The sequence below is a fragment of the Prionailurus viverrinus genome, chromosome A3 (genome assembly GCF_022837055.1).
Source record: "Prionailurus viverrinus isolate Anna chromosome A3, UM_Priviv_1.0, whole genome shotgun sequence".
NCBI classification, from domain to species: domain Eukaryota; kingdom Metazoa; phylum Chordata; class Mammalia; order Carnivora; family Felidae; genus Prionailurus; species Prionailurus viverrinus.
Genome location: NC_062563.1, coordinates 89,843,314 through 89,854,773, shown reverse-complemented (window position 1 = coordinate 89,854,773; position 11,460 = coordinate 89,843,314).

Below are 11,460 nucleotides of genomic sequence, written 5' to 3'. Positions count from 1 at the left end.
AAGCCTCTCTCTCTCTCTCTCTCTCTCTCTCTCAAGAAAGAAGGAAAGAAAGAAAGAAATAATGAAAGAAATTTGGTTATTTTTTCACAAAGTGGTTTTTTTGGGGGAGGGCACAAGAGAGCAACAGGCAGAGAGAGGAGAGGGGGAGAGAGAGAAGTGGGGCTCACCCAAAGCAGGACTTGAACTCAGGAACTATGAGATCATGACGTGATCCAAAGCCAGATGTTTAACCAACGGAGTCATCCAGGCACCCAGTGTTTGTTTTAATTTGTTAATACTGTAAGGTGTTCCTGATTTGCCACTTCATCAGTTTTCCCCCCAAATTTTGTCATCTAATCATGTTTTTTTAAGGTAGTCTTCTTCTTTTTAAATGTTTGTTTATTTTTGAGAGAGAGAGAGCACAAGCAGGGGAGGGGCGGGGGGGGGCAGGATTTGAAGCGGGCTCCATGCTGACAGCAGCGAGCCAGATGTGGGACTTGAACTCATGAACCATGAGAGCATGACCTGAGTGGAAGTTAGACGCTTAACTGACTGAGCCACCCAGGTGCCCCTTGGCATCTAATCTTAAGTAAAATCTGTGGCCTCCCTACACCTTACAAAATCTGAGCATTGGGAAAGCATCCCAAACGGGCAAAGACTAAAATTCCTAAAACTGCCTTGGCGTCACTAAGGTTTGGTAGACCTGGCTCTATCTGCCTGCAATTATCATTGGTTTCTCTGAGCTCTGGCATGAGTTTGCAGTGGTTTTTGCCTTTCCTCTTTGTTCTGTGTTTTATGGGTGCTTTCCCGGGTAGTTGGGAGAAGCTGTGTTGAGGACGGTTAGCCAGAATAGCCTTTGAAAACACCATTGGGCTGAATCTCTGACAGTCCTGTGGAACAGCCAGATGCTGAATTTGAAGGTTCCTGGAGTGGCGCTGGGGCCAGTGGAAACCTCCCTTCTCCTTCCGCCCCTCACCTCCAGGCTCCCTTCCACTTCTTTGGGAAGGCTAGTGAAGCCTGGCTAGATACAAGTGTCTGTGGCCCTGGAAAAGACTCTCCTGATGGCCCCAGGAGGATAAAAGCCAGAAGGATTATCTAGACTCATTCAAAAAAAATTCTGCCCTCTTCTCTGAGTTCAGTCATGGCTGAGGGTGAGTCTCCTTGTGGCTCTTCCTCCTCCATGACACTCTTATTGACCAGGGCTCCTTGGGGTCTGTGCTCCTGACCATGGTGTCACCACAGCTGGGTGAAGTCCCCACCTCACAAATGTCTTTGTTGTCACTGCAGCTACTCTCTCATGAGGTCTCAGACAGACATTTGGGAGCATTGGCCCTTGCAGTGTGAGTGAGGCAGAGAGGATGTGACCTGCCTCAGCACCCGGAGACCCCACTCTGAAGGCTGGGGACCACCACTGTGGCGGTTTCTCCCACCACCATCATCTCCCCATCGCCAGGTGTCCCAGCCCCTGACAAGCCTTTAGGGTTTTCTTCCTCTGTATTTCGCAGTTGAGGGAAATGACACCAAAGAGTTGCATTCATTTAACAGACCCCTTATGTCTGAAGGAGGAAGAGGAATGGGAATGAAGAGATGGAGGTTTGGAGGGAGGAGGACGCAGGCCAAGGAGCTAGGGTGAAGGGCAGCATAGGTGGCTGCAGTTTGGGTAGTGAGGGGGGAGTGGCACAAGGTAAGGGAAGGAGTTGAGGGTCTTTATCATGATGGCAATGTAGAGCCATTCAAGGGTTTGAAACAGATTAGTGACATAATGTGATTTGTATTCTAAAAAAAATCTGTACAATGACTTGGAACAGGACAAGCACATCAGGAGGATATGGCTCTGATCTGAGTGAGGCAATGGTAGCATAGGTGTGGAGAGAAGACCTATTGAGAATCTGGGAGCGAGGAATGAAAGATGAGTTTACGACTCAAGGGTAAGGTCACACTCACCCTTCCATGCCCATGCATGCCTACATTCACACTTGTACTTCACCTTCCCCTGTCACTTGGTGCTTTGCAGAATGCATGGATACCAGCAGATGCCTACATCCCTGCGGTTCTTTCTCTGTCAGTATCCTTGGAGGGAAAGTTTTCTCTGTCAGTCATCTTAGAAGGAGGACTTGGACACGGTGGCTTTGGATTAGGAGGTAAACATTGGACAGGAGAGCTGAGAAGAGTGAAATCCCAAGGCGCAGGTCACAGGAGCTCAACAAATCTGTGACTTCATCTCACTAGGCCCTCCCTGAGAAACTCTGGAGAAAGGGTAGCCAGCCACTCCTCTGTAGACCTAACTCCCTGGGTCCTGGTCCCTGGAGAAGCTGCACCAGAGTGCCATGGTGACAGCGGTCACGTGAGAGATGTAGGCCCCCACCTCTGCACCCCGAGGACTCCCTGTACCACAGGTAGAAGGAGGTTTGGGAGCAGGACCCCTGGGCTTTCATGCGGGGCCTCTTAATTGTCTTGGGGACAGACACAGCTGAGGGATGGTGTTTCTGATTTCAGCCCTCCACAAAGGGCTAGTCTAGCCCAGCCTGGGGGGGAAGCTTAGGGGGAGCGGCTACAAGACCAAAGGGGAGGAAACACCAGAAGCCACAGAGGAAGGAACAGGTGCTGAGAGAGAGAAATGCTGCTGGCCTCCAGGCAACAATCAAAATTAAGGAAATGCTCAAATAAATGACAGGATGGGGGCATCTGGAAAGAACACAGGAACCAACCTGGGGGAGCCCTCAGTGGCCAAAGCTGGAACAATCTGACCAATACAATAAATAATGTAGTGTTGGGTTGTTACCCAAAACATAAAAATTGATGTTTGAATAAGTAAGTAAATGGGGGGAGGGGATCCTCCTTTCCCCAAAATTTCATTTATCTTATGTAGATATTCCTCCTGGGGGGTGGAGCTTCTTTGTTCCCTTTCCACACATGAGAATGAACTTAACTTAGTGACTGAACTCCAAAGAACAGAGTTTGGAAAGGCAAAAATAGTAATACTAGGGACGCCTGGGTGGCTCAGTCGGCTAAGTGTCTGACTTGGGCTCAGGTCATGATCTCACAGCTCTCTGCTCTCAGTGTGGAACCTGCTTCAGTTCCGTTTGTCTCCCTCTCTTTCTGTCCTTCCCCAGCTCATGCTTTCTCTCTGTCTCAAAAACAAAAAATACAAAAAATAGTAATATTACCATGGAGAAACTGTGTAACTTAGCCATGTGATCAAGGTAAACATCACCAGTGGTGTGTAGATTTACGTGCCACCTGCTATGACGCAAAGAGAAGCCACTTCACCTCTGTGGTATTCTTTCCAGAGGCTCAGAGCTCTAGTCTAGTCATGAGAAAAATGTCAGTCAAACTGAAATTGAGTGGTATCCTATGAAATACCTGACCAGTATTGCTCAAGGTATTCACACAAGGAAAGCCTGAAAAACTGTCACAGACTGGGGAAGACTCAGGGACAGGATGACTAAATGCAGTGTGATTCCCTGGATTGGATCTTGGAGGAGAAAGAGGACATTAACAGAAAAATCCAGTGAAATCCAGAGTTTATTTAGCAGAAATGTCCCAATATTTGTCTCTCAGTTTTGACAATGTATCATATATTGACCTACATAAAAAGGTAAACTGAGGTGAGCTCAAATTACCAGAAACTGGGTTTATTCGGAACGAGTGGAGGAATTGCCTTTCGGGAAATGCATGCTATAGCAAGCTACAGGCATGTCTTCTGAGAGTTTGGGCAGACTGACTTATGGGTGAGGGGTGCAAAGAGAAGGCAGTCCAGCCAGAGTCCAAGCAGTAAGTTCGTTGGCTTGAGGATGGGGAGATGATCTTTGTGGATGTTCATTGGTCAGGACATAAGTCTCAGTCTTCTGTAAATTGGGCATTTATGCGAAACAGTCTTTCAGTTCCTAAGTTCCATTCTTTTTTTTTTTTTTTAATTTTTAAGGTTTATTCATTTTTCAGAGACAGACAGAGCGTGAGTGGGGGAGGGGCAGAGGGAGAGGGAGACACAGAATCTGAAACAGGCTCCAGGCTCTGAGCTGTCAGCACAGAGCCTGATGGGAGGCCTGAACTCACAGAAGGCTTGGTCATGACCTGAGCGGAAGTTGGACGCTCAACCGACTGAGCCACCCACGCGCCCCCCTAAGTTCCATTCTTCTGAGGGTGCACACATGAGATTCGCCAATTCATATCCTCCAGTTCCATTTTAGATTGGAACCCTTTCACACATGTAATGTAACATGATAACATCAGGGGAGACCGAAACTGGGTGAGGGGTGTACAGGAGCTCTCTATACTATTTTCACAATTTTTCTCGAAATCTGAAATTATTCCAAATAACAAGCTTAATAAAAATATGTATCTAGGAGATTATTGATTCAATAGCAGGCGAGCATTCTCATTTGTTCTTTTTTTTTTTTCAATATATGAAATTTATTGTCAAATTGGTTTCCATACAACACCCAGTGCTCATCCCCAAAGGTGCCCTCCTCAATACCCACCACCCACCCTCCCCTCCCTCCCACCCCCCATCAACCCTCAGTTTGTTCTCAGTTTTTAAGAGTCTCTTATGCTTTGGCTCTCTCCCACTCTAACCTCTTTTTTTTTTTTTTTTTTTTCCTTCCCCTCCCCCATGGGTTTCTGTTAAGTTTCTCAGGATCCACATAAGAGTGAAAACATATGGTATCTGTCTTTCTCTGTATGACTTATTTCACTTACATAACACTCTCCAGTTCCATCTACGTTGCTACAAAAGGCCATATTTCATTCTTTCTCATTGCCACGTAGTACTCCATTGTGTATATAAACTACAATTTCTTTATCCATTCATCAGTTGATGGACATTTAGGCTCTTTCCATAATTTGGCTATTGTTGAAAGTGCTGCTATAAACATTGGGTACAAGTGCCCCTATGCATCAGCACTCCTGTATCCCTTGGGTAAATTCCCAGTAGTGCTATTGCTGGGTCATAGAGTAGATCTATTTTTAATTTTTTGAGGGACCTCTACACTGTTTTCCAGAGCAGCTGCACCAGTTTGCATTCCCACCAACAGTGCAAGAGGGTTCCCGTTTCTCCACATCCTCTCCAGCATCTAGTCTCCTGATGTGTTCATTTTAGCCACTCTGACTGGCGTGAGCTGATATCTGAGTGTGGTTTTGATTTGTATTTCCCTGATGAGGAGCAACGTTGAGCATCTTTTCATGTACCTGTTGGCCATCTGGATGTCTTCTTTAGAGAAGTGTCTATTCATGTTTTCTGCCCATTTCTTCACTGGATTATTTGTTTTTTTGGTGTGGAGTTTGATGAGTTCTTTATGGATTTTGGATACTAGCCCTTTGTCCGATACGCCATTTGCAAATATCTTTTCCCATTCCGTTGGTTGCCTTTTAGTTTTGTTGATTGTTTCCTTTGCAGTGCAGAAGCTTTTTATCTTGATGAGGTCCCAATAGTTCATTTTTGCTTTTAATTCTCTTGCCTTTGGAGATGTGTCAAGTAAGAAATTGCTGCGGCTTAGGTCAGAGAGGCTTTTTCCTGCTTTCTCCTCGGGTTTTGATGGTTTCCTGTCGTGAATGGTATAAGACAGTGGTCGCAATAAAGTATTTTTAAATTAAGATATAAACCTTGTTCTTTTTGACATAATTCTGTTGCACACTAATAGACTACAGTGTAGGTTAAACAACTTTTATGTGTACTGGGAAACAAAAAAAATTCATTTGACTTGCTTTATTGCAATATTTGCTTTATTGCGGTGGTCTGGAACTGAACCTACAATACCTCCAAGGTATTCCTTTAATTTATTAACCATTTCTCTACTGATGGACATTTCCAGTCTTTTTGCTATTACAAATAGTGGTACATGGATGGTACCATTTACACATATGTGGGAATATCTGTAGAATAAACTTCTACTAGTGCATCTGTTGGATTACAAAATACTGGCACTTATTTTGATCAATAGTGCCAAATTGCCTTCCCTCGAGGTTGAACTAATTTATACTTATACCAGCGATGTAGGAAATGACTCTTTCCCCATTACCCTTCCAACTTTGGTTCTAATCAAACCAGTTATAGAGCCAATGCACCCCTCCTTGGGTTTGATTAAATTGTTAGAGAGCTCGCAGAACTAAGGAAACCAGTTTGCTTCTTAGGTTACCAGTTTATACAAAGGGTATCAAAGGTGCAAATGAACAGCCAGATAAAGAGGTATATCAGGGTTTGTCCAGGAGGGATCTGAACCCAGGAGCTTACATCCCTGTGTGTTTCAGGGTGCACCACCCTCCTGGCACAGGTTGCATTCTGGTTCACTAACCTGGAAGCTCTCCAAACCCCAAAGTTCAGGGATTTTTTTGGAGCCTCATTATGTAGGTGTGGCTGATTAAATCATTGACCGCTGGTAATTGAACTCAATCTCTAGCCCCTCTTCTCTCCCTAAAGGTTGAGGGTGGAGTTTAAATTTACAAAGCAGTTTGGTTTCCCTGGCAACCAGCTTCCTTCCTTAGGTTGCCTAAGGGCTTTTCAATAGTAACCTTATTAACATAAACTCCTGTGTGGTTGAAAGAGCTTGTTATGAATAACAAGACACCCATTTCACCTTTCCCACTCAGGTACTGAGGACAAAAGACCAAATATTATAACAAAAGATGATCCCATTGCTCTAATCCCTTAGGAAATTCCAAGGGTTTTGGGAGCTCTGAGCCAGGAACCATGGGTGAAGACAAAAATATATACTTATTATAAATTACAATATCATAGGTTTATAATAGTATGTGGTAGGCAGAATAGTGGCCCCCAAGGAATTCTGTGTTCTGATTCCTAGAATCTATGAACGTGTTACCTTACATGACAAAAGGGACTTTACAGATGTTAAGGATCTTGCATTGGCAGTTTGTCCAGAATGTTCTAGGTGGGCCCAATGTGAGGTGACTTATAAGGGCCTTGATAAGTGAAAGAGGGATGCAGGAAAGTCTGGGTCAGAGAAGGAGTTGTAATGACAAAAGCAGAGGTCAGAGTGACAGGATTGGTGGTTTTGAAAGGAATGCAATTAGCAGATAGAAGCTGTGAAAGGGGAGGAAGTGGATTTTCCCCTAGATCCTTGAGAAGGAACACAGTCCAGCTGGTGTTGATTTTAGCCCAGTGAGACCCATTTCAGACTTCCAACCTATAGAACTATAAGAGGATACATTTGTATTGTTTCAGGGCACTATGTTTGTGGAAATTTGTGACAGGAGCAATAGGGAGCCAATACATGGTAGTGGTGGTATAATTTTTATATTTTAGAAAGATGGCTCCATCACCTCTCCACCACTTCAGAACACTTTCGTCTCTACCCTACTTCCTGTTGCAATGGGTGAATATCCCAGCCTCTGTCAACAGCCAGTGGTAACTCCCCAAAAGACGATCAGTAAAGTTCGTTTATCTCGTTAAGCTTGGTTTGTTAGACTCACTGCAATAAGGGAGAATTCCACTTGCTGGAATCTTAGTGGTGTCTCCAAATAGAGACATGAGGACAGGATATATATAGTTTTAGGGCCAGGGCTGTGTGATTTTAAGGTGGGTCTTGAAAGGAGGAGAGCTGGTTAGGATTGAGCACGTGTATAACCGTTTTGGAATGGTGGGCATGAGGTGAAGTCATTAGGTGAAGGTCTGAAGGAGTCTTGATGAACAAGTCATTTTAGTGGGGTCACAGCCTCATCTCCCAGGAACAGATATCTCCTGGAGCCACCAGCTAAGTTATTGTTGCTGGATTTCAGTATTGTTTAATACAAGGACAGGACAGTATGCCCAGTCCCTGTATTGTTAAATACACGACTGGGACTTAGGCCGGCATCAACTCTCACCACTAGTGGTCTGGATCTCATTCCTTCTCTTTACTCAAGGACTTTGTCCTACAACTTTGTCTCTCTCTTTAGCATGGTCATTTCTCTCTCTGCTAGATCATTCCATCTTGAGAACTAAACTAAACTAAAAATCTCCCCACAGGCCCCTTTAACATCTGTCCCATCTGTTTCCCCTTATAGAAAAAATTCTTGAGAGAGTTGTCCGTGGTTATTGTGATCACCTCTTTACCTTCCATTCCAGCCACTCTCTCTCCTCTGCCCCATACAACCCCACCACATTAGCCTTCCTTAGGTTCCCAGAACATTTCAAACATGTTTCTGGGGTGCCCGGGTGGCTCAGTCAGTTAAGCATCCGACTCTTGATTTTGGCTCGGGTTATGATCTCACAATTCCGTGAAACTGAGTCCGTGTTGGGCTCTGCACGGACAGCTGACAGGGTGGAGCCTGCTTGGGATTCTCTCTCTCTCTCTCTCTCTCTCTCTCTCTCTCTCTCTGCCCCTCTCCTGCTTGCACTGGCCTCCCTCTCAAAATAAATAAATAAACTTTAAAATAATCACCACCACCACCACCACAACAAACTGTGTTCAGAGCTCGGGTTAAATGTCATTTCCTCAGAGACACCTTCTCTGACCATCAATCTACACATTGTGTGTGCAGGCACTATTAGGCCACTCCGCTTTAAAAAAAAAATTTATGTATTTTTATGGTGGCAAGATATACATAACAACATTTACCATCTCAATAATCTTAAGTGTATAATTCAGTGGCATTAAGTACGTTCACATGGTTGGATAACCATCGCCACCAACCGTCTCCAGAACTTCTTCATCTTCCCAAATTTAGACTGCATATCCATGAAACAACAACTCTAACCCCCCCACTGCACCTCCAGCCCCTGCCAACCGTGATTTAATTTCAGACTCTATGAATTGGCCTCTTTTAGGTACCTCATGAAAGTGGAATCACCTGGTATTTGTCATTTTGTATCTAGCTTATTTTAGTTAGCATTACGTCTTCAAGGTTCAACCATGTTGTGGCAGGTGTCAGAATTCCATTCCTGGGGCCCCTGGCTGGCTCAGTCGGTGGAGCATGTGACTCTTAATCTTGGGGTTGTAGATTCGAGCCCCATGTTGGGGATAGAGATTTGGCTATTGTGAATAATGCAATTGTGAATATTAGGGTACAAGCATCTGTTCGAGTCCCTGGTTCCAGTTCTTTTGGATATATACCCAGAAGTGGAATTGCCAGATCATATGGTAATTCTGTGCTTAACTATTTGAGGAACTGCCATGCTTGTTTCTACAGTAGTGACACCATTTTATATTCACACCAATACTCATAAATGTTCCAATTTCTCCACATCCACACCAACCCTTGTTATTTCCTTTTTTTTTTTTTAAATAAATAATCTTCCTAATGGGTGTGAAGTGGTATATCACTCCATTTTAATTCGGTAAATAGCCCCTGTAAGTAGCTGAGATTTTACACACGCATGTCACACACACACACACACACACACACACACACACACATTTTTATTCTTCCCCACCTGTGCTGTAAGCTCTGTAAGAACAAGGATTTTTGTCTCTCTCGTTTACCACTGTGCCTCTAGCATCTGAGAGTACTTCGCAAGCAATAACAACAGTAATGACAAGAGCCGCAACAAATACCAGAGCCAACATTGATGCAGCACTTACTATGTGCCAGGCACTGTTTTATGACAATATAATCATGCTGTAAGAGAGGTGTTCTTATCATCCTGATTTACAGGGAGTTGAGGCACAGGGTATTTTCCCCAGGTTACACAGTTAGTGTCACTGTAGTTGCTCAAAAAATGATTTTGCGGGGCGCCTGGGTGGCGCAGTCGGTTAAGCGTCCGACTTCAGCCAGGTCACGATCTCGCGGTCCGTGAGTTCGAGCCCCGCGTCGGGCTCTGGGCTGATGGCTCAGAGCCTGGAGCCTGTTTCTGATTCTGTGTCTCCCTCTCTCTCTGCCCCTCCCCTGTTCATGCTCTGTCTCTCTCTGTCCCCAAAATAAATAAACGTTGAAAAAAAAAATGATTTTGGAATGGAAGTGCAAAGGGAATGAATGATGGGGAAGGAGGATTTTAGGGAAATGAGTTGGTGAACTATTGCAGGAGTCCTGGCAGAAGATGTTAAACCTTGCCTTCTGATGGTAGCGGTGGTGCTAGACAAAGGGTGGGGGAATCCAAGTCACCGCAGATGTAGAACCATTGATAAGACTGTGGTGTAAATGTGTATTCAGGAACATCTCTAGTGTGCACAGGATGAGCTTGTCTAAGACGGGTTGTGAGAGGGAGGTTAAGACAGACTTGTGGAGATGAAGGAAAAACTAACCACAGACACCCCTGATCACACCATACACATTTGGACTTGGTTTTTTCAGTGTAGCCCTTGATTGTATTCTGTCTTTGTGAAGTTGCCTGTTTGCTGTAGAGAGTAATGTCTTGAGCTTTTACACGGGCTCTTATTCTGCTGATTTCCTTCTCTCATTCCAAGGAGGCAGTTTGGCTTTGGATACCATGGTCTCAGAGCCATCTACATAGCAAGACACAAATGAAAGTAGTCAGAGGAAAGTCTGAGTTCCTCAGTGGCTTCATCCTAGGCTATCGAGAGGGAGCATGCTAGTGTCTGATGGGAGAAGGCTAAAGTGGAGAGGGTAGAAGGGAGGGCAGAGTTTTTTAAGATTTGTGAAGTGACTTAGGGGTTCCCAAGCATGTGGGAACTTCGGCCTGTCCCCTTGGGGTGCCCCGTGGGGTTAGTGAGACAGGACAAAAGGATGGCCATCTAGTGTACCCCAGACACCAGGGTTACTAACCCCACAAGGCTTACTTAGGGGAAGGGTGGTTTGGAGACTGTAGAGCAACTTCATAGGACCCCCGGGGCGGGGACAATGAACATGTCAGTTGAGGAGCCCCTCTGAATGTTCTGTTCCAGACAATACCCTGGGCCTCTGTCCAAGCCTGAATTGAGACTGAATTTCTACCAGCCAGAGAGTTGAGGTAGATTCAGTTTGATTGAAGGGGATTATAGTAATGCACCAATTCTTGCGTGCCCAGTTTATAAAGCAAAATTTAGACTTGCTTTGTGTGTAATAGTTGGCTTCTCTAGATGAGACGAGACACTCTCCAAATGCAGGGATCACTTTTTATCATTCATTTGGTCAATAAAGATTTGTTAAGGACCTACTGTATGCCAGGCACTGATCTAGATACTAGGTATACATTAAGCAGATCAGACATGGTCCTGCAGCCTTGGATTTATAGTGGGGGGGGAAGGAAGGAAGGAAGGACGGAAGGAAGGAAGGAAGGAAGGAAGGAATAAAAACAAGTATATAGTTAGAAGTGGGGATGAGTGCTATGAAGCAAAGGAATGGGGTCTTCATCTTGGCAGCTGAGATTCTAACTTGGGAGCTAGCCCCTAAGCCAGTGGTGTTACCGCAGAGGAACTCAGTGCACTAACTCAGCCCCCACCCGCAGCTCCTCTACAGAAACAACACCTTGACCAAGCCCCGAGATCCCTGGCTTGATTGCTGCTTCTTTAGTGGCCAGACCTGCCAGATCTTTTCAATGCGGACTTTCAGTACTTCAAACACCATGCTCAAGTTGTCAGGCACATCAGTGCCATTGTTTGTTACTGGCTC